The 27,529-nt window shown below is 46.8% G+C and overlaps 1 protein-coding gene across 1 annotated transcript in view; it reads left to right on the top strand.

Moving 5' to 3' along the window:
- Positions 1-309: 309 nt before the first annotated feature.
- Positions 310-27,529, top strand: part of LOC309548053 (syncytin-B-like) — a gene marked incomplete at its 3' end in the record, with an annotated part of 415,210 nt that continues 387,990 nt past the window's right edge. Inside the window, 1 exon segment of the mRNA XM_082248022.1 lies at positions 310-326.

Below are 27,529 nucleotides of genomic sequence, written 5' to 3'. Positions count from 1 at the left end.
CATGGATCGGTTCCTGAGTTCATTACCAACTCCTTTGCAGAAGTGGGTGAGTCAAGGAGACCCAGAGTCGGCGGACAACCTGGTGGAGCTTGTTGAGAGGTACTATGCTGCAGAGAACCTGGTCACCACCCCTACAGCCGCACAGACTTTCCACCCAAAGCCACGGTTTCCCCAGGCAACCGGTAAGACTGTTCCAGGGGAAGTGGGTGGTCAGCATGGCAAGGAGACAGGGGGGAGGACTTTTGGTGCCAGAGCTGAAGTTTGGTGTCCCAAACAAGGGAAGCCACTGCCTGTCAACAAACCCAACTGGGGTAACATCAGTTTCCGTTGCCAGGAACTGGGACATGTTGCAGCAAACTGCCCGTTGACAGATGAACCCATGCAGTGTGACATGTCTCTTAGAAGGCAGTCTATGTTTGCTGCTGTTTCATGCGCTGCTGCGCCAGGTGTAGGAAAACACATATGCCAAATGACTGTTAATGATAAGCCTATTTCAGCCTTGCTGGACTCGGGAAGTCTGGTGACTTTGGTTAAAGCAGAAATGGTTGAAAATGTGAATTTAAATGGAAAAAAATTGCTGTGATCTGTGTACATGGTGATACTCGGGAGTATCCTATAGCTACTGTTAGCTTTGAAACTGACTTGGGTACGGTGACCCATCCGGTCGGACTTGTGCCCCACTTAGTGCACGTCTCACGAGGCCATCATTGGTAGAGACTTCCCTACGTTTTGGGAACTGTGGGATCGTCCCGATTCGGTCACGGTAACTGACTCAGTGGTGGAGCCAGACCCCTGGCCAGCACGACAATGTGGGTTTAAGGGATTCCTCTCAAGGTTCCCCGGATTTTCCTTTCTCTATTATAGCAGGAGAACTGGAGGAGCCTGAGGAAGTCCCCACAGCCAGTCCAGGTGAACAACCTTCTGCTGACCCTGAGGCTACATTGGAGTTTGCTGATCTTAATGTGCACAAGGAAAACTTTGGTACCGAGCAGAAAAAAGACCATACCCTTGCCAGGGCCTGGGAGAATGTAGTAATGTTTAATGATGTACCTGTTGAACCAGAGGACAGGCCCTGTTTTCCTTTTTTCAGCAGGATTTATTGTATCGTGTATATAAAAAGAACGATGAAATTGTTGATTAGGTTGGTGGTCCCTAAGCCTTACAGACAAGTGGTGCTGGAATTGGCTCATGGACACTTATTAGGAGGTCATTTAAGGGTTGAAAAAACCACTGAAAGGGTGTTACGCAGGTTTTACTGGCCTGGGATACAGAAAGATATTGACAATTATTGTCAATCTTGTCCTGTATGTCAGATGTCAGCCCCACTACCTGACTTCCGAAGTCCTTTAGTGCCCTTACCCATTATTGAAGTGCCCTTTGAGAGGATCGCCATGGACCAAGTCTGCCCTGGGTCATCAACACATTCTTGTAATCATGGATTATGCTACCCGTTACCCCGAGGCAGTTCGCTTACGCACTGCATCCGCTAAGAACATTGCTAAAGAGTTGTTCATGGTGTCCAGTCGCGTTGGGATCCCTAAGGAGGTCCTTACGGACCAGGGCACCCCATTTATGTCACGAATAATGAAAGAATTGTGCAAGTTATTTAAGGTGACCCAGTTGCGAACCTCCGTATACCACCCTCAAACTGATGGCCTTGTAGAACGCTTCAATAAAACATTAAAGAGTATGTTAAAAAAGGTTGTGGACAAGGATGGAAAAAACTGGGACTTCTTGATTCCGTACTTGATGTTCGCCATCAGGGAAGTACCCCAGTCATCTACGGGATACTCTCCGTTCAAATTACTTTATGGAAGACACCCTCGGGGACTCTTAGACATAGCCAAGGAAACCTGGGAGGGGGAGCAGACACCCCACAAAAGTGTAATTGAGCATATCGCTCAAATGCAGGACAGGATTGCAGCGATCATGCCTATGGTAAAGGAACACTTACTGCAGGCCCAGGCAGCGCAACAGAGAATATACAACAGGGGAGCCAGACTCCGTGTTTTCTCACCTGGTGACAGGGTCCTGGTGTTAGTTCCCACTGTTGAGAGCAAGTTCCTGGCTAAGTGACAGGGTCCCTTTGAAGTATTAGAAAGAGTTGGGGAGGTCAATTATAAAGTGCATCAACCAGAAAAAAGGAATCCAGAGCAGATTTACCATATAAATTTGTTAAAGCCCTGGAAGGATAGGCTGGCCTTGACTGCAAGGTCCATCCCTGTAACATCTAGGGGTGCTGAGTCCCCTCTGGTCCCCGAGGTCACGATTCCAGACACCCTGTCTTATTCCCAAAAACAAGAAGCTAGAGAGTTCCTGATAAGGAATAGAGAGAAATTTTCAGAGTTACCTGGTACGACTTCCACGGTTCAGCATGATATTGTTACTGAACCTGGGGTCCGTGTCAAGCTAAAACCATACCGTTTTCCCGAAGCTAGGAGAAAGGACATTAGTGACGAAGTAAAAAGGATGCTTGAGCTAGATGTCATTGAGGAATCCAATAGTGACTGGTCAAGCCCCATCGTTTTAGTCCCAAAACCGGATGGTACTTGGAGGTTCTGTAACGACTTCAGAAAACTCAATGCAGTGACAAAGTTTGACACGTACCCAATGCCCAGGGTGGACGAACTTATAGACAGACTTGGCAAAGCCCGCTACCTAACTACTTAGACTTGACCAAAGTATATTGGCGCAAATACCCCTGACTGGTAGTGCCCAAGAAAAGACTGTGTTTGTTACCCCAGAGGGTTCATTTCAGTACAAAAAAATGCCTTTTGGGTTGCAAAATGCCCCTGCAACATTTCAGAGGGCCATGGACAGGACCCTAAGACCTCACGGACAGTATGCAGCTGCCTATCTGGATGATATAGTGGTACATAGCACTGACTGGGAGTCTCACTTGCCCCGTGTACAGGCTGTTCTGGATTCCCTCTTCAAGGAAGGTTTTACAGCAAACCCAAAAAAAATGCGCCATTGGTTTAGAGGAAGCCAGGTATTTGGGCTACACTATTGGTCGTGGAGTCATTAAACCTCAGTTAAACAAAGTAGAAGCCATCCAAGAATGGCCACGTCCTGCAAACAGGAAGCAGGTCAGATCCTTTCTTGGGATTGCAGGGTACTATAGGAGGTTTATCCCAAATTTTGCAACTCTAGCTGCCCCACTGTTATATTCTCCGTGTTGTGAGAGACACAGGACTCTGGTCTGGAACAACGGTTGTTTATTCAGGACTCACTGTACAGCATTACAGGACAGCTCTGCATATCAATACATCTCTACATGTGTCTAAAGATGGCCACTCTGCCCCTTGACCCTTGTCATCACTCCTGGGTGGAGCCAGCCTTAAAGTGACAGTACATGTGAAACCCTTCAGGTATAACACCTTCCATCCATACCTAAAAAAAAACAAAAAACAAAAAAAAAAAAACAACAAAACGAGAACAGGCATAAAACAGTAACTCATAATTGTCCAATACAGTCCTCCAACTCAGGAGATTTACATGGTTTCTTCCATGTCCGGATGTGAGAACAACTTCCAGGGAAGCTCCGGGGAGAAAATGGCAGCGGATCACTTTCGGCGGGCCCGTCGAAAGTCTCGTAACCGGTCTTGCATTTGAAACCGGTCTGGAGGGCGACAGTGTCGTTGAGGACGGGCACCCAGCGACTCGGGGCTGGAGGAAGCAGGGCTGGCCGGAATGGACACCGGCGGGGCCAAGAGGGGATTCCCTAGCTCAGAGGGTGAGCAGACCTCTGGACCAGGGCTGGAGGGCTCTGTTGGAGCTGAGTTCAAAAGTTCAGAGTCTCCCCAAGCATCAGTCTCAATGCCTCCTGATCCGGTAGGAGCAGATCCTTGAGACACTGGAGGTGCAGCCGATGTCAGGGATTCGGGCAGCTGAGAACGAGGACGCAATTGGTCCGCATGCCTTCTGCAAATGGAACCATCTTCCAGGCAGACCCTATACATTTTGGGTCCCAAAGTCTCTGCGACGATAGCAGGAAGCCAACGAGTGTTGGAAGCGCCATAAGATCGGGCCCATACCTTTTGCTGGGCTGTAAACCGGGGAATCTCGTCGTGTTCGACCCTCTTGTCTTGGGACTGCCGTACATGTTCCTGGACCATTTGAGGGCGGAGCATATCCAAAACAGTCCATGGCTGCCGACCCAAAAGAAGTTCAGCTGGAGTTTTCCCAGTGGTTGCATGTGGTGTGGTTCTGTAAGCAGAAAGGAAGGAGTCCAGCTGCTGGGGTGACAGGGACTGTTGTTTACTTGTAGCCACAGTAGCTTTGAAATAGCGTTTGAAGGTCTGTACAAACCTTTCTGCTTGACCATTTGTAGCCGGGTGGTAAGGTGCGGTCAACTTGTGTTTGATGTTGTGGGCAGTCAGGAAACCCTGAAACTCCTGGCTTGTGAATTGTGCACCGTTGTCTGTGACAATTTCTCTGGGGTATCCAAACGTAGCAGCGAGATGTAACAGTATGGAAATCGTCGCCTTAGTCGTTGGCTGAGTAACAGGAACGACCTCAGGCCACTTTGAATGGGCATCAATAATGATCAAAAAGGTGTGTCCTCTGATCGGGCCTGCAAAGTCCAAGTGTAGGCGAAACCAGGGAACCGTGGGCCAAGTCCAGGGCTGGACGCACCCTCGAGGAGGGTCTCTCGCAGTTTGTGCACATCCAGCACACGCATTCACATATGTCGTGATATCGGAGTCGAGGTTCGGCCACCACACATAGCCTCGGGCCTTTTGTTTCATACGTGTGCCCCCGGGATGACCAGTATGTAGCAATTCCAGAATGTGTCTCCGGAGGGTCTGTGGAACGATCACTCGGTCTCCCCATAAAACACAGTTGCCAGACACAGTTAATTCCAGACGCCTACGGAAGTAAGGCTCATAATCCTGTGTGACAGTTGCAGGCCAACCGTACCGTACCCAGGAGAGTATTGTCTTAAGGAAGGTATCCTTGGCTGTATGGGCTGCTACTTCCCCGGAAGACAGAAAGGACAGGCTGGTGTAACGACAACTCTTGACAGGTGGAGAGGAGTCTGTTAATGTCCTTGTCAGACGGGACATGGCGTCTGCATTAGCGTTGGCATCATGGCTGCGATACTGGATTTTGTAGCTATATGCTCCCAAGAATAGGGCATAGCGTTGAAGACGGGCTGCAGTCGTCTGGGAGATGCCTTTGTCAGGGCTAAAGATCTGAAGGAGTGGTTTATGATCAGTCAGTATGGTGAATTCCTGTCAGGGAACTAGCCGCATGAATACGCACGCACGTATTGCAAACGCACGTCCGCTAGGGCGAAGACGTGTGCGTGCTGGCCCACAAAGTGGATGTCCAATCCCAGCACCCTCTGGCCTTTAAAAGGATATCTGTGGCACATGAACATTGCTGACTGGTCTTCAGCTTTCTGTTTCCTGTTTCCTGCTTCCTGTTTGTTGCTGCTTCTGATCACCTGTTGTCAACCCGGCTTGTTCTTGGATTCCTCTTGTCTCGCTCCCAGCTCTGACCTCGGATTGTTCACGGATCTTCTCTTGACATCTGCCCTGTGTATGACCCCGGCTTGCCTAACCACGACTCTGCTATCTGATCTGCTGACCTCTGCCTTACTGACCTCTGCTTCTGTCCCCGACTACGCTTTTGGCTGTGCCTTGTCTGCTGTGATCTGCCTTGGTGCCCACCTGCTGTACCCAGCCTGCAGAACCTGCTTCCAGTACTTACCTGTTGATCCTGCCAGCTGCACTCTCCATTACAAACTACTTCCAGCCGTGTGCAGTCTGCAACTACCACAGCACTCCTGGGTCCTAGTGCTCACCTCCTCTGGTGTTCACCTGCAGAGATATATTCCTACCATCAACCCTCATCTGGGGCACAGCTGGCAATCCCTGCTACTTTGGGCTTCGTGCTTCCTGTTACCACCTTCAGGGACACCAAGCACTCAGCCGCAAGGAGAGCCCTCTCGGCATTTCGGCTTCAGGACCAGGTACGTGACAGTACCAGTCAGCCATAAAATGTCTGAAGCCGACAGAGGTGCGTCTCCGCTAGAGGCTTTGTGCCAACAAGTTACAGCCCTCACACAAGCCGTATAGAATTTACAAGACGGCTATATGCAAATAGAAGGTCGCCTGCACAGCATACCCTCTACGTCCTTTTCTGCTTGCCAGAATACCGCACATGAGGTCTCTGCTCCAGCCTCTGCTGTTTTTGAACGCACCGCTGTCATACCCACAGTAGTGGTACCTCCACCTGAATCAAGGGTCCCCATACCCGAACGTTTCTCTGGGGACCGAAGAAAATTCAGAGCGTTTAAAAATGCTTGTCAGTTATACCTAGCTCTGCAGCCACGGACTTTCTCCCTTGAAACTGTCAAAGTCGGTTTCATCATCTCCTTGCTGACAGAAGAACCTCAATCCTGGGCCCATCATCTTATGGAACAAAGTAACCCAGTCCTAGACTCAGTTTCAGCCTTTTTTGAAGCCATGGCACAGCTGTATGATGACCCCCAGCGAATGGCTTCGGCCGAAGCGGCCCTGCACACACTCCAGCAAGGGAATCGGCCTGTAGAGGACTATACGGTTGAATTCCGCAAATGGTCAGCAGATACAGACTGGAATGAAGCCGCACTCAAGTACCAGTTCCGGCTTGGTCTGTCCGAGGCGCTCAAAGATGAACTGGCCCGGGTGGAAGCTCCCACTACCCTTGAACGCCTTATACAGTTGGCTATACAGCTTGACCGCCGATTACGGGAGCTGCGCTTTGAACGGACTCAATCTTACAAACCTCCAGTAACCACCACTACACCCATGCAATTCGGCCTGTTGCGGCCTTCCCTGACCCCTGAAGAGAGGATCCGCCGGCGGCAAGCCAACCTTTGTCTATACTGTGGCGGTACGGGACATTTCCTTCGAAACTGCCCTGTGAGACCCAGTAAGTTCCTGTCCTCTCGTCCCACATATGCCTCGGTCGCTGGATCCTCCCCCGCTCATATCATCTTGCCTGTCTCACTGCAAGTGGCAGAAGGGGAAGTCAAATTCCGAGCCATTGTTGATTCAGGCGCCTGCAGTTGTTTTCTGGATCTTACATTAGCTAAGAAATTACAGATTCCACTTAGACCTAAAAGACTGAGTCTTACTGTTCACCTGGCAGACGGCACCATTCCCAAGTCGGGGCCCATTACCCAAGAGACTGAACCAATTCTAACGATTACTGACTCTGGACATCAAGAGTTCCTATGTTTCGATGTCCTCTACTCCCCCTTGTTTCCGGTAATACTCGGCCTTCCCTGGTTGAGGGCCCATAATCCCAAGTTTGACTGGTCTAAAGGGGAGATCATGTTCCCTTCAGCCTACTGCCAGCAGCATTGTTTCGCTCCTGAACCATTGGACTCTCCCAGCTGCCTGACCGTTCAGGCAGTATCAGATATCGGTCAGTATGTGCCTACTAGCTATCATGACTTCCTGGATGTGTTCGATAAGAAGAAAGCTGATGTGTTGCCACCTCATCGCTCTTATGACTGTCCTATTGAACTACTTCCAGGTGCAGAAATTCCTTTTGGTCGGATATATCCATTATCAGAAATAGAGCTGGAGGCTCTACGACTCTACATAAACGAGAATCTGGAAAAGGGATTTATCCGTCCATCCTCTTCCCCTGCAGGAGCAGGAATCTTCTTTGTTCAAAAGAAGGATCATACACTCAGACCTTGTGTAGATTACAGGGAATTGAATAAAATTACGGTCAAGAACCGCTACCCGCTACCTCTCATACCAGAACTGTTTCAACGATTTCGAGCTGCTCGAGTTTTCACTAAACTGGATCTACGAGGTGCATACAATTTAGTCCGAATTAGAGAAGGTGACGAGTGGAAAACGGCCTTCCGAACCCGTTTCGGACATTTTGAATATCTTGTGATGCCTTTTGGACTTTGCAATGCCCCAGCCACTTTCCAACACCTTGTAAATGACATCTTTAGAGAATTTCTGGATTACTTCCTTATAGTCTATCTTGATGATATTCTCATTTTCTCTGCATCTCTTGAATTGCATCGTGTGCACGTAAAGAAAGTCTTGTCTACCCTCAGGAAACATGGACTCTACGCCAAGGCAGAGAAATGCGAATTTGAGAGACAAACCATCCAGTTCCTAGGATTGATCATATCCACTGATGGTATCGCTATGGACCCCCAAAAGGTGTTTTCCATCCTGGAATGGCCTGCCCCAGTGGATAAAAAAGGAATCCAAAGATTTGTGGGGTTCGCCAACTTTTACAGGAGATTTATTAAAGGGTTCTCATCCATTATTGCTCCCATTACCCAGCTCACACGTCAACATTCCCGATTTCAGTGGTCCCAGGAAGCCCAGGCGGCCTTCAATAAACTGAAAGCTCTTTTCACCTCCGCTCCAATACTTCGGCACCCAGACCCTGCTCTGCCTTATGTCTTGGAGGTTGATGCCTCCGAGGTCGCCACTGGGGCAATCTTGTCACAACGTATGGGGCCTAAAGCCTTGCTCCATCCAGTAGCTTTTTTTTCTCGGAAGCTGAGTCAAGCAGAAAGGAATTATGATGTCGGTGATCGGGAGCTACTGGCTATCAAAACAGCCTTAGAAGAATGGCGATATCTTTTGGAAGGAGCTGCCCATCCAGTGATGATATTTACAGATCACAAGAATCTGGAATATCTTAGGACTGCTAAACGCCTTAGGCCTCGGCAAGCACGGTGGGCTTTGTTCTTCTCCCGATTTAATTTTCATATCACCTACAGGCCAGGGTCAAAAAACGGCAAGGCCGATGCACTTTCACGAATGTTTCCAGAGACCCCTGAAATAGCCTCCTCCAGTACCATCCTTTCACCACAAAACTTTTTGTTGTTGCAACCTGATTTAAAATCAGCCATCCAGCAAGCTTCCACTCAGTGTCCGGAGTCTGAAGTTCGTTCCTTGAAAAAACAAGACAATTTTTTCTGGCAAAATAACAAGATCTTCGTTCCACAAGAAGCAAGGACCCTAGTCCTGAAGGCATGTCATGACCATCAATTAGCGGGTCATTTCGGGGTACACAAGACCATTGAGCTCATTCAACGATCTTTTTGGTGGCCAGGCCTGAGTCAGGACTGTAAGGATTATGTTGGCTCCTGTACTACGTGCCTTCGTAATAAGGGAAGTAACACCAGAGCCTGGGGCCTGCTAAGGCCGTTACCAATTCCTGATTTGCCCTGGAAGATGTTGTCAATGGACTTTATAGTGGACCTGCCTCCGGCTGAGGGATTCACATCCATCTTTGTAGTCATTGATCGATTATCTAAGATGTCGCATTTTGTGCCTATGGTGGGCACACCTTCAGCCACAGACACGGCTCAGGCTTTTATTAAAGAAGTAGTGAGACTTTACAGCTTGCCCAAAAGCATTGTATCAGACAGAGGTGTGCAATTTACCTCCAAATTCTGGAGAACCCTTTGCAAAGCTTTAAATATTGATGTCTGCTTGTCCTCAGCCTACCACCCACAAAGCAATGGTCAGACAGAGAGGACCAACCAGACCTTAGAGCAGTATCTTCAGTGTTTCTCCACCTTTTCACAGGACAACTGGGTATCTCTGCTCCCCTGTGCTGAATTTGCCTACAATAACTCAGTGCACGCGGCCACCAACCAAACCCCATTCTGGGCTAACTATGGCTTTCATCCATGCTTTTTTCCAGATTCTCTGCCAGAAACTGATGTGCCCGCAGTACAAGATAGATTAACCTCCATCTTTACGAATTACCAGACCCTGCAGGAGGCAATACAAAAGGCCCAGGATGACTATAAAAGGAATTATGATAAGAAGAGTAGGGAGAACCCGGCCTTCAAGGTTGGTGACAGAGTGTGGCTGTCTACGGCCAACCTAAAACTCCCCTGTCCTTCTCGTAAGCTGGGACCAAGGTTCATCGGACCTTTCAGAATTAAAAGAATCATCAATCCTGTGGCTTTCGAACTTTCTCTTCCGCAATCTTACAAAATTCACCCAGTCTTCCATGTGTCTCTTCTTAAACCTGCTGTTCCAGATCGTTTCCCAGGAAGGGAGAACCCACCGCCACCTCCAATTACTATTGGCGAGGAAACTGAATTTGAGGTGGAAGCAATACTGGATTGCAGAAAGCGAGGAAGACATATTCAGTATCTTGTTAAGTGGAAGGGATATCCACCTGAAGAAAATTCATGGGAGCCTGAGGTAAATATTCATGCCCCCAGGTTACTGCAAGAATTCTTCAACAGAAACCCTGAGAAGGTGTCACGTTTGGGCATCCGGAGGCTGCCCATAAGGGGGGGGGCACTGTCAGGGAACTAGCCGCATGAATACGCACGCACGTATTGCAAACGCACGTCCGCTAGGGCGAAGACGTGTGCGTGCTGGCCCACAAAGTGGATGTCCAATCCCAGCACCCTCTGGCCTTTAAAAGGATATCTGTGGCACATGAACATTGCTGACTGGTCTTCAGCTTCCTGTTTCCTGTTTCCTGCTTCCTGTGTTTGTTGCTGCTTCTGATCACCTGTTGACAACCCGGCTTGTTCTTGGATTCCTCTTGTCTCGCTCCCAGCTCTGACCTCGGATTGTTCACGGATCTTCTCTTGACATCTGCCCTGTGTATGACCCCGGCTTGCCTAACCACGACTCTGCTATCTGATCTGCTGACCTCTGGCTTACTGACCTCTGCTTCTGTCCCCGACTACGCCTTTGGCTGTGCCTTGTCTGCTGTGATCTGCCTTGGTGCCCACCTGCTGTACCCAGCCTGCAGAACCTGCTTCCAGTACTTACCTGTTGATCCTGCCAGCTGCACTCTCCATTACAAACTACTTCCAGCCGTGTGCAGTCTGCAACTACCACAGCACTCCTGGGTCCTAGTGCTCACCTCCTCTGGTGTTCACCTGCAGAGATATATTCCTACCATCAACCCTCATCTGGGGCACAGCTGGCAATCCCTGCTACTTTGGGCTTCGTGCTTCCTGTTACCACCTTCAGGGACACCAAGCACTCAGCCGCAAGGAGAGCCCTCTCGGCATTTCGGCTTCAGGACCAGGTACGTGACAATTCCCTACCATACAGGTAAAGATGAAACTTCTTAATTGCCCATATGAGCGCCAGAGCCTCTTTGTCAATGTGAGAGTAATTGCTTTCTGCTTTTGTCAAGGACCTGAAGGCGAATGCCACAGGTTTCTCTGACCCATCTGGTAAAACGTGAGATAGTACAGCCCCTAGACCATAGGGTGAGGCATCACAAGCCAAGGTGAGAGGCCTTTGGAGGTCATAGTGCACGAGCATGCGTGACGCCAACAGCTTTCGCTTAGAAACTTCAAAAGCACGTTGGCATGCAGCCGACCAGTTCCATCTGGAGTGTGTCTCCAAAAGCTTGTTTAATGGAAACAAAGTGTGTGCTAGATCCGGCAGGAATTTGTGGTAATAGTTCAGCAAGCCCAGGTATGATTGCAGCTGCTGGACGTTGGTCGGGGCTGGAGCTTTTACTAAAGCATCAACTTTGGCTTCCGTGGTGTGTATACCCTCTGCATCCACAAGGTGGCCACAAAACTCCAATTTAGGTACCATGAATTGGCATTTCGCCAAGTTCACTTTTAGACCCTGTTCTTGCAGTCTCGCCAACACAAGCTCCACGTTATGCTTGTGTTCCTGGTCCGTCAGGCCCGTGATGAGCATGTCATCTAACAGGCACTGTGTGAAAGGAATGTCCGCCAAAATCTCATCCATTTTGCGTTGCCAAATGGCTGGGGCGGAGGCTACCCCAAACACCATCCGATTGTATTTATACAGTCCCTTGTGAGTGTTGATTGTTAGAAACTTGCGGGACGAAGGGTGGACCTCAAACTGTAAATAAGCTTGCCTGAGATCAAGCTTGGTGAACTTTTGACCTCCTGCAAGAGAGGCAAAAATGTCATCTACTCTGGGTAGGGGATACTGGTCTATCTCCAGTTGAGAATTTAGTGCCATGCGGAAATCGCCACAAATGCGTAAGTCCCCATTCGCTTTCTTTACTGGTACAACTGGTGATGCCCATTCGCTGTGCTCTACCTTTGAGATGACACCTTGTTCCTCCAGCCGGCTTAGTTCAGCTTCCACACCTGCTCGGAGTGCGAAAGGTACCGTCCGAGCTTTGAAGAACCTAGGCTGGGCATTGGGTTTCAGCCTGAGTCTCACACAGTCATGCTTTATTTTTCCCAAATGGTTATCAAAGACTTGCGGGAATCGCTGTTTCAGGGACTTCACCCATCCCTCTTCATCCCCTGATGGGATGGTCACGCTGTTGCAGGGGTTAATGGCGATGTCTGGCATGCCAAAGTGAGCAATCCAGTCTCTCCCAAAAAGAGGGGGTCCCCCATGTTCTAGGATATATAATGGCATTCTCTTTGTCTGACCCTTGTAGGATACCTGTACTTTCACGTACCCCAGTGGGTGGAGTATCTGCTTTGAATATGTCTGCAGTTTGATTGGTGTTGGACGGACAGTTGTTCGGATCAGAAGTTTTCTCCATTGTTTCTGGGTGATAACTGAAACTGCTGCTCCTGTGTCTACATCCATCTTGAGTTTCTTTCCTTCCACGGTTACCTCTACAGTCATTGCTGAGGGTGCTGAATGCATATGATGTATGTCCAATCTGTGGAGCACTTCCTCATCCTCTGATTCAGATGATGATGTATATCTTCCCACCATATATGCCTTTGTCCTGGGGTTCAGAGGTTGTTTATTTCGCACCTTCTTACTACGGCAGACTCGTTTCAGATGGCCTGCCTTTCCACAATTATGACAGAGCTGATCCTTAAACCGGCAGACTTTGTGATCATGGTCTGTATTCCCACAACGGTAGCAAGCTGACGTCCTGGTTGGTGAGGTTCTATATTTACAGTTAGCTGCAGTTTGCTTGACTGCTGTTCTGAAAACTTCCTCTTTAACCTCTCCCCTTCTGCTCTGGGGGTTCAAAGCTTCTGTATCTTTCACAGCCATTTCCATCACTGAAGCTATCTCAATTGCCTTTGTAAGGGTAAGATCTTTCTCTGTTAACAGTCTCTTTTGGCTAGACTCACTATTCAGTCCCATGACAAACTTATCCCTCAGTGCAGTTGGTAAGTACTCCCCAAAAGAACAGGTTGAGGCTAGTCTGCGAAGGGCGAGCACATAAGCCTTAATATCTTCACCCGGCTGCTGCTGCCGCTGATAGAACCTGAATCTTTCTGCAATCTCTAGTGGTTTAGGCTGGAAGTGATTCCCTAACAGTGTCAGGAGCTCTGCCAAAGTCTTAGTTGCTGGTTTTTCAGGGAAAAGGAGATCCCTAAGAGTGTCATATGTCCTAGCACCAACCAGTGTCAGAAAAACTGCTACTTGCCTGTCGCCTGGGATGGCATTTGCACAGAAATATTGTTCTAATCTTTCAATCCAAGAAATCCACGTTGTCTGTTCGCCATCAAATTCACTTAATGTCCCGATCAATGACATTTTCCTGCTGGGCTCTGTGGGTTTTGTATTCCTGACAATCCAGAGTTTTTTTTTTCTTCCTTTCCTTTCTCACACGGATAGTAACCTTGTAAATCCCATCCTCGTCGCCACTGTTATATTCTCCGTGTTGTGAGAGACACAGGACTCTGGTCTGGAACAACGGTTGTTTATTCAGGACTCACTGTACAGGATTACAGGACAGCTCTGCATATCAATACATCTCTACATGTGTCTAAAGATGGCCACTCTGCCCCTTGACCCTTGTCATCACTCCTGGGTGGAGCCAGCCTTAAAGTGACAGTACATGTGAAACCCTTCAGGTATAACACCCACTGACCGACCTTATGAAAGGGAAAGAATCCGTAATGGTGAAATGGTCCCCAATAGCAGAGGAGTCTTTCCAAGTTTTAAAGAAGGCTCTTTGTGCACAGCCAGTGTTGTACTCCCCTGATTTCTCAAAGGATTTCTTGGTTCAGACGGATGTGTCTGATGTAGGTATTGGGGCCGTATTGTCACAGGTACACAATGGGGAAGAACACCCTGTGGTATACCTGAGCAGAAAGCTTAATGAACACAAGAGAAAGTATGCAGTCATTGAAAAGGAATGTTTAGCCATAAAGTGGGCCTTGGACGCGCTAAGGTACTATCTGTTAGGGCGCCGGTTTGATTTGATAACTGACCATGCTCCTCTGAAATGGATGGCCCAAAAGAAGGAGACTAATAGACGGGTGAACCGGTGGTTTTTGGCTCTACAGGATTACTGCTTCACTGTAAAACACAGGCCAGGTGTTGAGATGGGGAATGTAGATGCCCTGTCCCGTGTTCACTCCTGTTAGGCCACAGGTGTTTCAACCCTGGGGTTGAAACAGGGGGGGGGGGGATATGTAGCAGAACGTCCCAGAGAGAGACAGGAAAAGTCCTGTTCGGGGGTTTATACATCACCCAGGCATCTCTCGTATACCTTTAGGGATCTCTGATCCATGATCCAGTTCGGATCTTGGTCCTCTTCCCCAGGCCAATTTAAACTCACCTGAGACAGACAGCAGTGCTCACTCTCAGCCTGGGAAATTAGACAATGTTTGTCTAGGAGATCAGAAGGTTAATAATGTCAGATTGTGTTTGTGGAAGATGACAAGCGATAGGCTTGCTCAGCTTGTTAGTGAGGGCCTGCTTTGTATATAGTAAGTGCCGGGACACGGCTAGGCTTTTGTTTTGCTATTATTTCTTCTGGTTATTTTTCCTTAAAGCACTGTACAGCAACTGTATATAGACTTGTATATAGCACCAATAAAAGCCGCACTGTTTGTCACTACCTCACTGGATTTGGTATCTGTGCCTGAAAGACTGCTTATCCCAGGGAGCTTTGCACCTGCTACCTGTTCCCCAGCTTGCAATATATATATATATATATACATACACACACATGAAATATATATATACATGTATGTGTGTGTATATTTATATATATATATATATACAATATATACCTATACAGTGCCTTGCGAAAGTTGTTCGCCCCCCTTGAACTTTGCGACCTTTTGCCACATTTCAGGCTTCAAACGTAAAGATATAAAACTAATTTTTTGTGAAGAATCAACAAGTGGGACACAATCATGAAGTGGAACGAAATTTATTGGATATTTCAAACTTTTTTAACAAATAAAAAAACTGAAAAATTGAGCGTGCAAAATTATTCAGCCCCCTTAAGTTAATACTTTGTAGCGCCACCTTTTGCTCCGATTACAGCTGTAAGTCGCTTGGGGTATGTCTCTATCAGTTTTGCACATCGAGAGACTGAAATTTTTGCCCATTCCTCCTTGCAAAACAGCTCAAGCTCAGTAAGGTTGGATGGAGAGCGTTTGTGAACAGTAGTTTTCAGTTCTTTCCACAGATTCTCGATTGGATTCAGGTCTGGACTTTGACGTGACCATTCTAACACCTGGATATGTTTATTTGTGAACCATTCCATTGTAGATTTTGCTTTATGTTTTGGATCATTGTCTTGTTGAAAGACAAATCTCTGTCCCAGTCTCAGGTCTTTTGCAGACTCCATCAGGTTTTCTTCCAGAATGGTCCTGTATTTGGCTCCATCCAACTTCCCATCAATTTTAACCATCTTCCCTGTCCCTGCTGAAGAAAAGCAGGCCCAAACCATGATGCTGCTACCACCATGTTTGACAGTGGGGATGGTGTGTTCAGGGTGATGAGCTGTGTTGCTTTTACGCCAAACATAACGTTTTGCATTGTTGCCAAAAAGTTCAATTTTGATTTCATCTGACCAGAGCACCTTCTTCCATATGTTTGGTGTGTCTCCCAGGTGGCTTGTGGCAAACTTTAACCACTTCTCCCTGGGTGGACGTCATATGACGTCCGTAAACTTTGCGGTAGTGTACCGGGATGATGCCTCTAGCTAGAGGCATCATCCCGGTACCGTGGTTTAGAGCCGACGGTTGGCTTTCCGTCGGTACCGACTGATGCGGCTCGGGAGGCTTTTACCGGGGCTGCCATCCAACCGGGACCCCCGAGCACCCAGCTGGCACGTCCGCCGGCTGGATGGAGTCCCGATCAATGCCGAAAACGGCTTTGATCGGGTCTCCGATGACGTAACCTCGGAGGCGGCGTCCATGACGTCACTTCCAGGTTACTGTGCTGCAAAAGGCGGCAAATTTGAAAAACGGCTGTATGCAAAACGCCGTTTTTAGCGTTTTGCATACAGGGAAGTGTAGTGGAGGGGTCTAGGGTCTTTTAGACCCTCGATCCCTCCATAAAGTGTACCTGTCACTGCATATTGCTGTCACAAGGGATGTTTACATTGCTTGTGACAGCAATAAAAGTGATCAGATTTTTTTTTTTTTAAAAACTGTAATAAAGTTAAAAAAATATATAAAATAAATGGGAAAAAAAAAAAAATTTAGCTGCCCTCGTCACCGTTAGCTTGCGCACAAAAGAAAATGTATACGGAAGCCGAGCCGCAAATGAAATCGCTGTTCAAACCACACATGTGAGGTATCGCCGCGATCGCCAGAGCGTGAGCAATAATTAAAAAAAAAGAGATATACTCTAACTCTAAACTGGTAACCGTTAAATAAATTTAAATCATCGCCTATTGAGATCTCTATTGACCGTAGTTTGTCGCCATCCCACGGGGGGGGCGCAATTTTAAACCGTAACATGTTGGGTATCTATTTACTCGGCGTGACATCATCTTTCACAATATACAAAAAAAATGGGCCAACTTTACTGTTTAGTATTTTTTAAATGCAGTGAAATGTGATTTTTCAAAATTTTTCCAAAAAAATGGCGTTTTAAAGACCGCTGCACAAATACCGTGTGACAAAAAATATTGCAATGACCGACATTTTATTCTCCAGAGTCTTTGCTAAAAAAATATATATAATGTTTGGGGGTTCTAAGTAGTTTTCTAGGAAAAAATACTGATTTTAACTTGTGAACAAAAAGTGTCCGAAATAGGGCTGGGGCTGAAGTGGTTAAACGACACTTTTTATGGATATCTTTAAGAAATGGCTTTCTTCTTGCCACTCTTCCATAAAGGCCAGATTTGTGCATTATACGACTGATTGTTGTCCTATGTACAGAGTCTCCCACCTCAGCTGTAGATCTCTGCAGTTCATCCAGAGTGATCATGGGCCTCTTGGCTGCATCTCTGATCAGTCTTCTCCTTGTATGAGCTGAAAGTTTAGAGGGATGGCCAGGTCTTCATAGATTTTCAGTGGTCTGATACTCCTTCCATTTCAATATTATCACTTGCACAGTGCTCCTTGGGATGTTTAAAGCTTGGGAAATCTTTTTGTATCCAAATCCGGCTTTAAACTTCTTCACAACAGTATCTCGGACCTGCCTGGTGTGTTTCTTGTTCTTCATGATGCTCTCTGCGCTTTAAACGGACCTCTGAGACTATCACAGTGCAGGTGCATTGATACGGAGACTTGATTACACACAGGTGGATTCTATTTATCATCATTAGTCATTTAGGTCAACATTGGATCATTCAGAGATCCTCTCTGAACTTCTGGAGAGAGTTTGCTGCACTGAAAGTAAAGGGGCTGAATAATTTTGCACGCCCAATTTTTCAGTTTTTTATTTGTTAACAAAGTTTGAAATATCCAATAAATTTCGTTCCACTTCATGATTGTGTCCCACTTGTTGATTTTTCAAAAAAATTACAGTTTTATATCTTTATGTTTGAAGCCTGAAATGTGGCAAAAGGTCGCAAAGTTCAAGGGGGCCGAATACTTTCGCAAGGCACTGTATATGGCAGGGGGACATGATTACTGTGTTGGGGGGTCTGAACGAGGAAGAAGGAAGTCGATAATCTTCCTTCTTCCCCTCAGTTCTCCCCCGATTCTGTCATCTCTCCCCGATTCACCACCTCCAGGCTGGTGAATCCGGGAGTGTGAATTCTGGCACAGATCGCCAGTGAAGTGCGGAGATCGCAGCTTCATAAACTGGCCGTTTCTGTGTCAATCAATGACAGATTCTCCTCTGTAGAGATGATCAGCAGAGAACATGTTCTCCCCGGATCATCTCTGTTTCATAAACCAATAAAGATCGGAAGTGAGCTGCGATCATCAGGATCACTGCTCATCTCGGTTTCATAAAAGGACACCTATGCATCCTGTTTTCAGATTCTGTTATGTTCTGATATTGCCTACCATTGCCAGGGGAGGTAATGTAGTGTCCTGCATCCTTGCATCTGTTTACTGCTATCTTTCTGGACTTTCATCTAGTTCCTACCAGTTTAGCACTTTATACCAGTCCAGTCTGTATCAGCAATCCCCAGTGGCAGCTCTTCCTGGGGATTATTGTGGCATCATCTGGTGGCACTGTGACCTTGCATCTTCAGGTAAGACTTACTTCATCACACTAGATGGTTTAAATATAAAATGGGAAATAACCTCAAACCTACTGTGATTTTTCTTTCCTGGAGTCTTCCTCATGTTAGCACTCTCATGGGTCAGTTCCACCCCTGACTCACTCAGGACAACCTTTTGGTAGCTAACAAAGGGTAACACAAATTTCTCCCCACTGTTTTCCCATATGGACGTGCAATAGAAAACCTCAGGATTGGAATATGCTTGGATCAGGAGGCGCCATGGGGCAGTTGCACACTGACAACCCCATCAGCTTCTCGTTCACCAGTTTGAACTACTACCGAGAGTTGGCTCATTATGCACTGGAAGTTCTGATTTATCCAGCTTTTATGTATAGACAGTGTGGACAAATTAACATTTCTTAAGATAAATGAACCCTGGATGAGTGGGAGTTTGGTGCTCCCCACTACCGATTCCAAAGATTGCATGGGTCCCTTCTACGTCTCCATCTTTGCCAAACTTCTGTTGAACAGTCCCTCCATCTACAAATAAATGTGCGTCAATAAATGGCACCCCTATTTTTTCCAAATTGGGCAAAAATCATTTATAGCTTATATTGGGCAACTATTAGCATAAAAATTAGCAAGAGTTGAAACCTCTAAGGAAGCTATGACTATGACTTGGTAGCTATGACTAGGCACTGATACCAGTGCGAAACTCGTCAGCTGTTTTTGTTCCTTTTTCCTCTGCATGCTCTATGAATTTTATACACTTTAATAAATGGGAATTGCATTGGAGTGCGGCTGTCCAGATACTTTTTGTTTCCACATGTCATACATACAGAGCCAGCACCCTTTCTGTGCTCAGACAAGGTATTTTGGAGGGACTCTCAACTTGAGCGGTGGTCTTTTCTAAACTTCTAAGGAGCCTGAGAAGATGACCACCTTTTAGCTGGGATTTATTCACCCCTAACCTCTCAATGCAACCATTGTTGCAACACTGCCTCCTTGCAACGAATGGTACTTGGCAGCAGTGGCCCAGCTGGGCATGGGCCCCCACTTGGCTTGCATCTAAGCTGTCTTCTAGCTGGCATTTTGATTCGGAACTGGGAGAACAAGCGCTGAGACCACCAGGAATAGTCCTCAACTGGGTGCCTCAAGAGTTGTCCTCATTCTCCTCTCTCCTGCTCCTGCCTCCTGCATGCTGGCTTTAGGCAGGCTCTAAAAAGAAATCTATGGTCACAGTATAGACTTTCATTTTATAAAATCAACATTTTAATAGCAATACAAACAATAGTCATATTTAACAATCTATTATAAGCCTATTTGAAAAATCCTTCATATTGTAAGTGCTGCCTGTCTGCTGGCAATCTCTTACTACAACTTACTGCATGCTTTATAGCAGTGATCTCCAAACTGCAGGCCCGGGGGCCAGATGGGGCCCTTTGCTTTATTTTATCTGGCCCTTGGGGCACTGTTTCATCCATTGATACCAACAATGGGGCATATTCCCCTCACCAACTCCACTGAAGGGGCACATATCCTCCCAATGACACCAACCATGGAGCACATATCCTCCCAATGCCACCTATGATGGGGCACATTTTCTCCCATTGACACCAACAATGAGGCCCAATGACACCAACCATGAGACACAATTACTCCCTCTCATACCAACAATGGGGCATAATACCTCCCAATGACATCAAAGATGGGTCATTGTTTTTCCCACTGCCATTGGGACCTTTTTTACTCCCAGTGGGCACAGTCCGCCCCCCCCCCCCCCTAAAGTCTGAAAGACAGTAAACTGGCCCTTTGTTTAAAAAGTTTGAAGACCCCTGCTTTACAGCTTCTTTTCTGCTGTTTACTTTTATTTTCTAAGAGCTACATATTCCATGGTTACTTGCTGCCTGTAAGCTGTGATTCCTGTACTGCCACCACCACCTGAAACACCTCCTTGCAGCACCTCTGTAGTTCAGAAGGCAGGCTCTGAATTCTGTGACACAGTAGTACCTACTCACAGTGAATATGTGTCACAAAATTATTTTGTATTCTTTGTAACGTTTTAATGTTGATAGTGTTCCATCATGTTTATATTTATAAAAGCTCTTTTGCTATTATGTATAGCTTTTTTAACTTTGGCTATGAGCCACATTAGTTTTATTTTTAGCCCTATAAACTTATTGCCCATGAGAATATATTTTGCAGTGCATTCGCATTCCAATTTCTGTTCTGTGTTTGCCTATGCCAATATTCCCTCCCAGTCTATGTCTCGGAGAGCAACCCTCAGCCTTGGAAATGTTGCTCTCTTATAGTCAAGTGTTTTTATCTTTCCAGTATGTGCTTGTTGGTTACAGCTAACATTAAATTAAATAATGTTATGGTCACTGCTACCCAAATGTTATTTTATGCGAACATTAGTAATAAGCTCAGCATGGTTTGAGATTACCAGGTCCAGCAGAGCATCATTTCTAGTTGGGGCCTCTATCAACCGTATCATTAAATTGTCTTGTAATAGGTTGTGGCAAACAAAGTTAAGTGTATAATATATTGGTGAAGGTCCAAACTTTCTGCCTGGGGGATTGTGCACTCATTTTGGTTCCCATGGTGGAAAGTAAGTTCCTAGCTAAGTGGCAAGAGCCCTATGAAATACTGGAAATGGTAGGGAAGTAAACTATAAGGTTTACCAAGCAGATTTATCATGTAAATCTACTCAAAGCCTGGAACGAAAGGGAAGCCCTCCTAGCCCTGGGTGATCAGCCACAGAAGAAAGAGGAAGGCACAAGTGAGGTTCAGATACCTGAGTCTATGCCAGTATCACAACAGCAGGAGATGACAAAGTTTCTCCAGCGAAATAAAGATCTCTTCTTAGAGTGATCAGACTGCACAATGTAATTAAACAAAATATTGTCACTGACCCCAAGGTTCGGGTGCGACAGCCAAAGAGGTACAGAGGATGTTAGACCTCAGGGTTATACAGAAGTCCAAAAGTGAATGCTGTAGTCATATAATTTTGGTTCCTAAACCGGATGGTTTTGTAATAACTTCTGGAAACTGCTAAAGTTTGACACCTACCCCATGCTCCGGGTTAACGAACTAGCTAGAGAAGTTGGGTCCCACCACTAGAAAGCTGTCAAGGTCTTACCTTGCCCTCCTGTTGGCAGCCATCTTGGATATGTGCAGACTGCTGCCTCTTATAGACTCTGATTGCATCATCACTGGGCGTCGCATAGTGATGATGCTGCACACCTACCTGACTATATCACCTGATGGGGTACAGTCCTTGCCCTTGCGTTTGTGCTCCAAGATGCATTTCTGCTAGCAGTCTTCTGTTCTCCCTGTTCCTCCATGTATGACCTGGCTTTGCTGATGACTCTCCTGGCTCTTGACCCCGCATCGTCAGATGACCCTGCATCAGTAGACAACCCGCTTCTGGACTCGACCCCGGCTTGGATGACTACCCGCTTCTGGACTTGACCCCGGCTTGTTCCTGCTCTTACTTCCTCACTCTTGCTGTGCGTTTATTGTTGTATGTGGCAATAAACTGCTTTGTTTTACCTGCATCCCCGTGTGGTTTGGTTTCCTGGCACCCTGACAGTACACAAGGGCAATTAATGCTGACGATGCAGGTACTCCTATGCTCCCCATGGTGGTTACAAGGCTCGATCAACAAGTTTACCTTTTGGGTCAGTTCGCTCAGGCGTTGCAGACGTTGCTTGCACACACAGTGCACCTTGCTCCTGGTGCTGCTAGGCCGAAGGTTCCTCCTGTTGTTCCACCTGCTGCTGCTCCTGTTACTACTCCTGCTCCTACAGTTTCAGCTAGAGTCGCTGTTACCAGAAGAATGACTGGTTCAGCCCCCCTTCCGCAGCACTATGTGGGAAAACAGAGTCGGTGTCGTGCCTTCCTAAACCAAGTGGGCATTTATTATGAGATGGTTCCTCAGGCGTTTCCTTTTGATAGGTCCAAGGTGGGTTTCCTAAACTCATTGCTCTTGGACAAGGCCTTGGCCTGGGCAAATCCCTTATGGGAGAACAATAATCCTGTGATAGTCAATTACCCAAGTTTTGTTGCCTCCTTTTGTAGGGTATTTGATGTGCCTGCTTGCTCTGCCTTTGCTGCAAAGTAGCTCCTAACCATTCAACAGGGTATACGAACCAATGCCGAGTATGCCTTTGAATTTTGTACCCTGGCAGCAGAGGTAGGCTGGAAAAATGAGGCTCTAGTGGCTGTCTTCTCTCATGGTCTCTCCAATGCATTAAAAAGACTAGATGGTGGCCAAAGATCTCCCTGACGAGCTTGAGGCTCTCATTTCCTTCCTGATTTTGATCTCTGAGAGAGACCATCGTTTAAAGAGCACCTGCGGAAGCCTCCTACCAGATTGGCTTCTACGTTTTCTTTCCCACCCATTCCTCCCACGCCTCCTGGGGATGGTGCGTCTGGCTGTGGACCCATGCAGCTGGGATTTCTGAGGCTGAGCGGGCCCTTAGGAGAAGGGAGGGCTGGTGCCTGTATTGTGGTCTTGTTGGGCATTTCCTGAATCTTTCCAAATCTTGTCCAACCTGTCTGTGAAACGCTCGCACCCAAGGTCCTGCCTGCTGTCGGGGGCAGATCTTAGGTGGAATTTCCTTGTCCCCGGTTTCCGGTAAACATAGACCGCTAATCGCAGTTGTCCTCTCCTGGGCAGCGGGTTTGGTGGTTACTTGGTAGACTCTGGTGCTGGAGGTCATTTTATTGACAGTACATTTGCTACTGCGAATTCCATACCCTTGCGGCCTCGTGTTTCTCCTCTAGTTTTTTTTTTAATGAAAATTTATTGAACTTTCAGGTAGACAAGATACAAGTTACATATGATAAATCACAAAAAATTAGGAGAAGAAAATAATAAAATGAGAGATAAAATAAAGAAAAGGTAAAACTGTATGAATACCACGTTCAATGCACATATTCAATATACTGTATGCTACTGAATACAAGATGTATGATGCATATAAACAAGACAAAACAGGCATTAGGTCCCATACCGGTCAGATCCCCCATCCACCCCCACACCATCGTCATTACGGGCGTGGGCGGAGAGATGGAGGCAACAAGGATGCAAAAGAAATATTCTTCATCTAAACACACCTGACCTGTTCTGTTAAGTACAGCATGTGTGTGGTGGTCAAACATGGTCTATCTAGAACCTTAACCACTTAAGCCCCGGAAGATTTTACCCCCATTCCGACCAGGGGGTATTTTGCGATTCGGCACTGCGTGAATTTAACGCACAATTGCGCGGTCGTGCGACGCTGTACCTAAACGAATTTGACGTCCTTTTTTTCCCACAAACAGAGCTTTCTTTTGGTGGTATTTGATCACCTGTGCGATTTTTTGATCACGCGCTATAAACAAAAAAAGAGCGTCAATTTTGCAAAAATAGCAATATTTTTCACATTTTTTTATATGAAATTCCCCCAAAAAAAAATGTAAAAATCAAAATTTTTAAAAATTTTCGGCCAATTTATTTTATGCTACCTATGTTTGGTAAAAAAAATCGCAAAAAGCGTATTTTGATTGGTTTGCCCAAAAGTTATCGCGTTTACTAACAAAGGGAAAGATTTTTGTCATTTTTGTTGTTTTTTTTTTTAACGCGTAATGGCGGCGATCTGCGATTTTTTTTGCGGTACTGCGACATTGCGGCGGACAGATCGGACCCTTGACTGACATTTTTGACACTTTTGGGGTTACCAGTGACATTTCTACAGTAATCAGTGCTATATATATGCACTGTTACTGTAAAAATACACTGGTAGTGAAGGGGTTAACTTTATTTGGAAGGGAGGGGCTGTGTGTGTCCCTAGGGGCGTGGTTTCTACTGTGATTGGCTGTGGCTCTAGCTGTAAAGACACTGATCAATGGATCTACATACCAGATCCGTTTTATCAGTGTCTTTGCAGCGAAGAGAATGACAGGCAGTTTGTTTACACAAGCTGCCTGACATTCTCCCTCTCCCCCGCCGATCGCCGAGTGACCGGCGGACATCGGGTCCGCTGGTCACACGCGCGGGGGGGTCCGTGACCACGCGGGAGCGGGAGCGCGCCCCGGGGGGCGCGCGCTCGCTCCCTAGACCCTCACAAGCAAGCAACGTAGCCCTACGTTAGTTTGCCTGTGAGGGGCTGACCGCCGACGTAGATAGTCGTGCGGCGGTCGGCAAGTGGTTAATTGGTTAAAAGGAAGGGAAAGATATTAGGAAAATAAAAGCTAGCCTTCTTCAGAAAGGGGTGTAAGGGAGATATCAAGCAATGTAATAGTCAATGTTGGGTGAATCTATAGGTTAATCAGGTGTCGATCATGTGTATATCTAAGGGTGTGAACAGGGGTCCTATTTAGTTAGTAGGTATCTCTAGGGAATAATACTGCCAACCCGACCAAGTGTCTCTAAATTTTTCTTGTTGGCCCCTGACCATGTGTATCCACCTCTCCGCTTCCATGATAGTGTCAACCTCCCTCTTCCAATCCAGCAACGTAGGTCAGGCCAATTGTTTCCAGAATCTAGGGATTCAAAATTTAGCTGCTTTTAAAAAATATGGAGTAACACTCTTCTTATATACTTTACTCGAAGAGGGGCTCCATGGAAGATGAAATGTTGTGGGGAGAATCTTATAGGACAAAGGGTCGTTTTCTGAATCCATGGGGTAATGGCTTCCCAGAAGTTCCTGATCATGGGACATGTCCACCATATGTGGAGAAGTGTGCCCCGATGGTTTCACCCTCTCCAACAGCAGTCATCAGCCGCCAGGAACATCTGAGCTTCATGGGACGGGGCCCTATACCATCTAGGAGTTAAAAGTATAGGGACTTAAAGGTGGTAAGAGTGGTCCTAGCTGAGGTTTTAGTTTATTAAAAAAGTTGTTTAATTGGTGGTATCTCCAGGTTGCAAACAGAGTGGTTCGTATGAGGCCTGTATCGTGGACAAAGCACCCTCCGGAGAAAATTTGGCACATGCGACCCTTCCATCTGAGCCCCAGGAGCCAAAAAACCCTGGCTCCTCTCCGGGTGGGAACCAAGGGTACCCCCGGAGAGGTGCCAATAGAGATGTCCAAGGGGCGTCCTGGCTGTGGCGTTTATTCAGTCCCATGTTGACAAGGATGCTCGAGCCATTGGAGACGTCCAGTCCGAAAGACCTCTAGAAGCTGGTGGGATCCAAGGGGCGCCTGCAAGATTTCTACCCGCCATTGTTTTTTCCAGTGGGACCCACAATTTATTTGATGCGTCATGGCACCAGTTCAATATATCGAACCAGCGCCAAGGCTTTGTAATATAAAGCTATGTCAGGGAGTCCAGTACCACCATCCAGTTTATGTCTGTGGGGAAGGTCATGGGCCAGCCTAGGGTGTCTGTCCTTCCATACAAAGGTGAGAAACGTGTAGTCGCTTAACCACTTGCCAACCCGGCCATAGCCGAATGATGGCTTATTCTGGGAGGGCGTACAATGACGTCCTCCCAGAATCGCACTCCTGCATGCTCCCTGGGGTGCACACACAGAGCTGTCCGTGCTTGCCGGGTCCATCATGGATTGTGGTAAAGGGCCAATGACGGCGCGATCACTTGTTAACAAACCGGCACATGTCCGGTTCATTTCTCTCGCACACTGTACACAATGATCGGTACAGTGTGAGAAGAGAGAAACTGAAGCTGTAGCCATCCTCTGCCTCCTCCATACCCAAATTATGCCCATCTGTGCCTCATTCATGCCTCATCCATGCCACATTCATGCCATGTCAGTGCTCATCTATGCCACATCCATGCCACATCAGTGCTTATCTGTGCCTCATCAATGCCACATCTGTGCCACATCAGTGCTCATCCGTACCACATCCATGCATTGTCAGTGCTTATCCATGCCATATCAGTGCTCATCTGTGCCACATCCATGCCAAGTCAGTGCTCATCCGTGCCACATCCATGACACGTCAGTGCTCATCCGTGCCACATCAGTGCTCATCCGGGCCACATCCATGCCACGTCAGTGCTCATCCGGGCCACATCCATGCCAGGTCAGTGCTCATCCGTGCCACATCAGTGCTCATCTGGCCACATCCATGCCACATCAGTGCTCATCCGTGCCACATCAGTGCCACTACAGTGCTTATCAGTGCCCTACAGTGCCTCACAAAATTGTAATGGGAAGTCAGGAAATGACGGTGCTCCCTGCATGTTGGGCCTCTGTATGTGGCTAGGCTGTGGAAAAGTGTCACACATGTGGTATCGCTATACTCAGGAGGAGTAGCAGAATGTATTTTGGGGTGTCATTTTTGCTATGTACATGCTATGTGTTAGAAATATCTTATAAATTGACAACTTTGTGTAAAAAAAAAAAATGCGTTTTCATTTTCTTTCCACATTTTCCAAAAACTTGTGGAAAAAAATGACATGTTCAAAAGACTCATAATGCCTCCTAGATTATGTGTTGGGTGTTTGCTTTCCAAAATGGGGTCATTTTGTGGGCGTTTCCATTGTCCTGGTGCTCCAGGACCTTCAAAAGTGTGATAGGTTGTCAGGAAATTATATGTGTAATTTTTGCTCCGAGAACCCCTGACGGTGCTACTTGGATGTTGGGCCTCCGTATGTGGTCAGGCTGTGGAAAAGTCCCACACATGTGGTATCGCCATACTCAGGAGTAGTAGCAGAATGTATTTTGGGGTGTAGTTGGTAAATACCTAAATACCGGTGTTGCTGCCATAACCCTGATATTTTTTTAAACGGTGGACGGTTGGCTTTCCGATAAGGGTGGTCCCAACGGCTGATTCGCCGCAGGATCACCTTTCCATGATGGCGAAAGAGGTGCCCCCCTCCCGCCGCGTTCCGGTCCTTTTCCCCGCTTACCGGACCCGCCGGCAGCGGGGAAAATGATCCGGTCCCGGATCCTCACAGACAGGATGTCGAGTGAGGGCAAGCTTGTCCTCACTCGACTCTATGGTCTTGGAGGACCGGAGCTATGGCAAGCGTCGTTGCCTAGCAACCGGTTTAAAGGTCCCTTTTTTTTTTTATTTTTATTTTTTTTTTCTATCTTTTAGTGTACTTGTGAGATCTGAGGACTTTTTGACCCCAGATCTCATAAAAAAGAGGTCCTGTCGTGCCTATTTCTATTACAAGGAATGTTTACATTCCTTGTAATGGAAATAAAAATGATCATTTTTTTTTTTTAAACTGTGAAAAAATAAAAAAATAATAAATAGTAATA

The sequence above is a fragment of the Pelophylax lessonae genome (genome assembly GCF_965119305.1).
Source record: "Pelophylax lessonae genome assembly, chromosome: 2".
NCBI lineage: Eukaryota > Metazoa > Chordata > Amphibia > Anura > Ranidae > Pelophylax > Pelophylax lessonae.
Note: the sequence above shows the minus strand (reverse complement) of the source record. Positions and strands in the feature narration are given on the sequence as shown.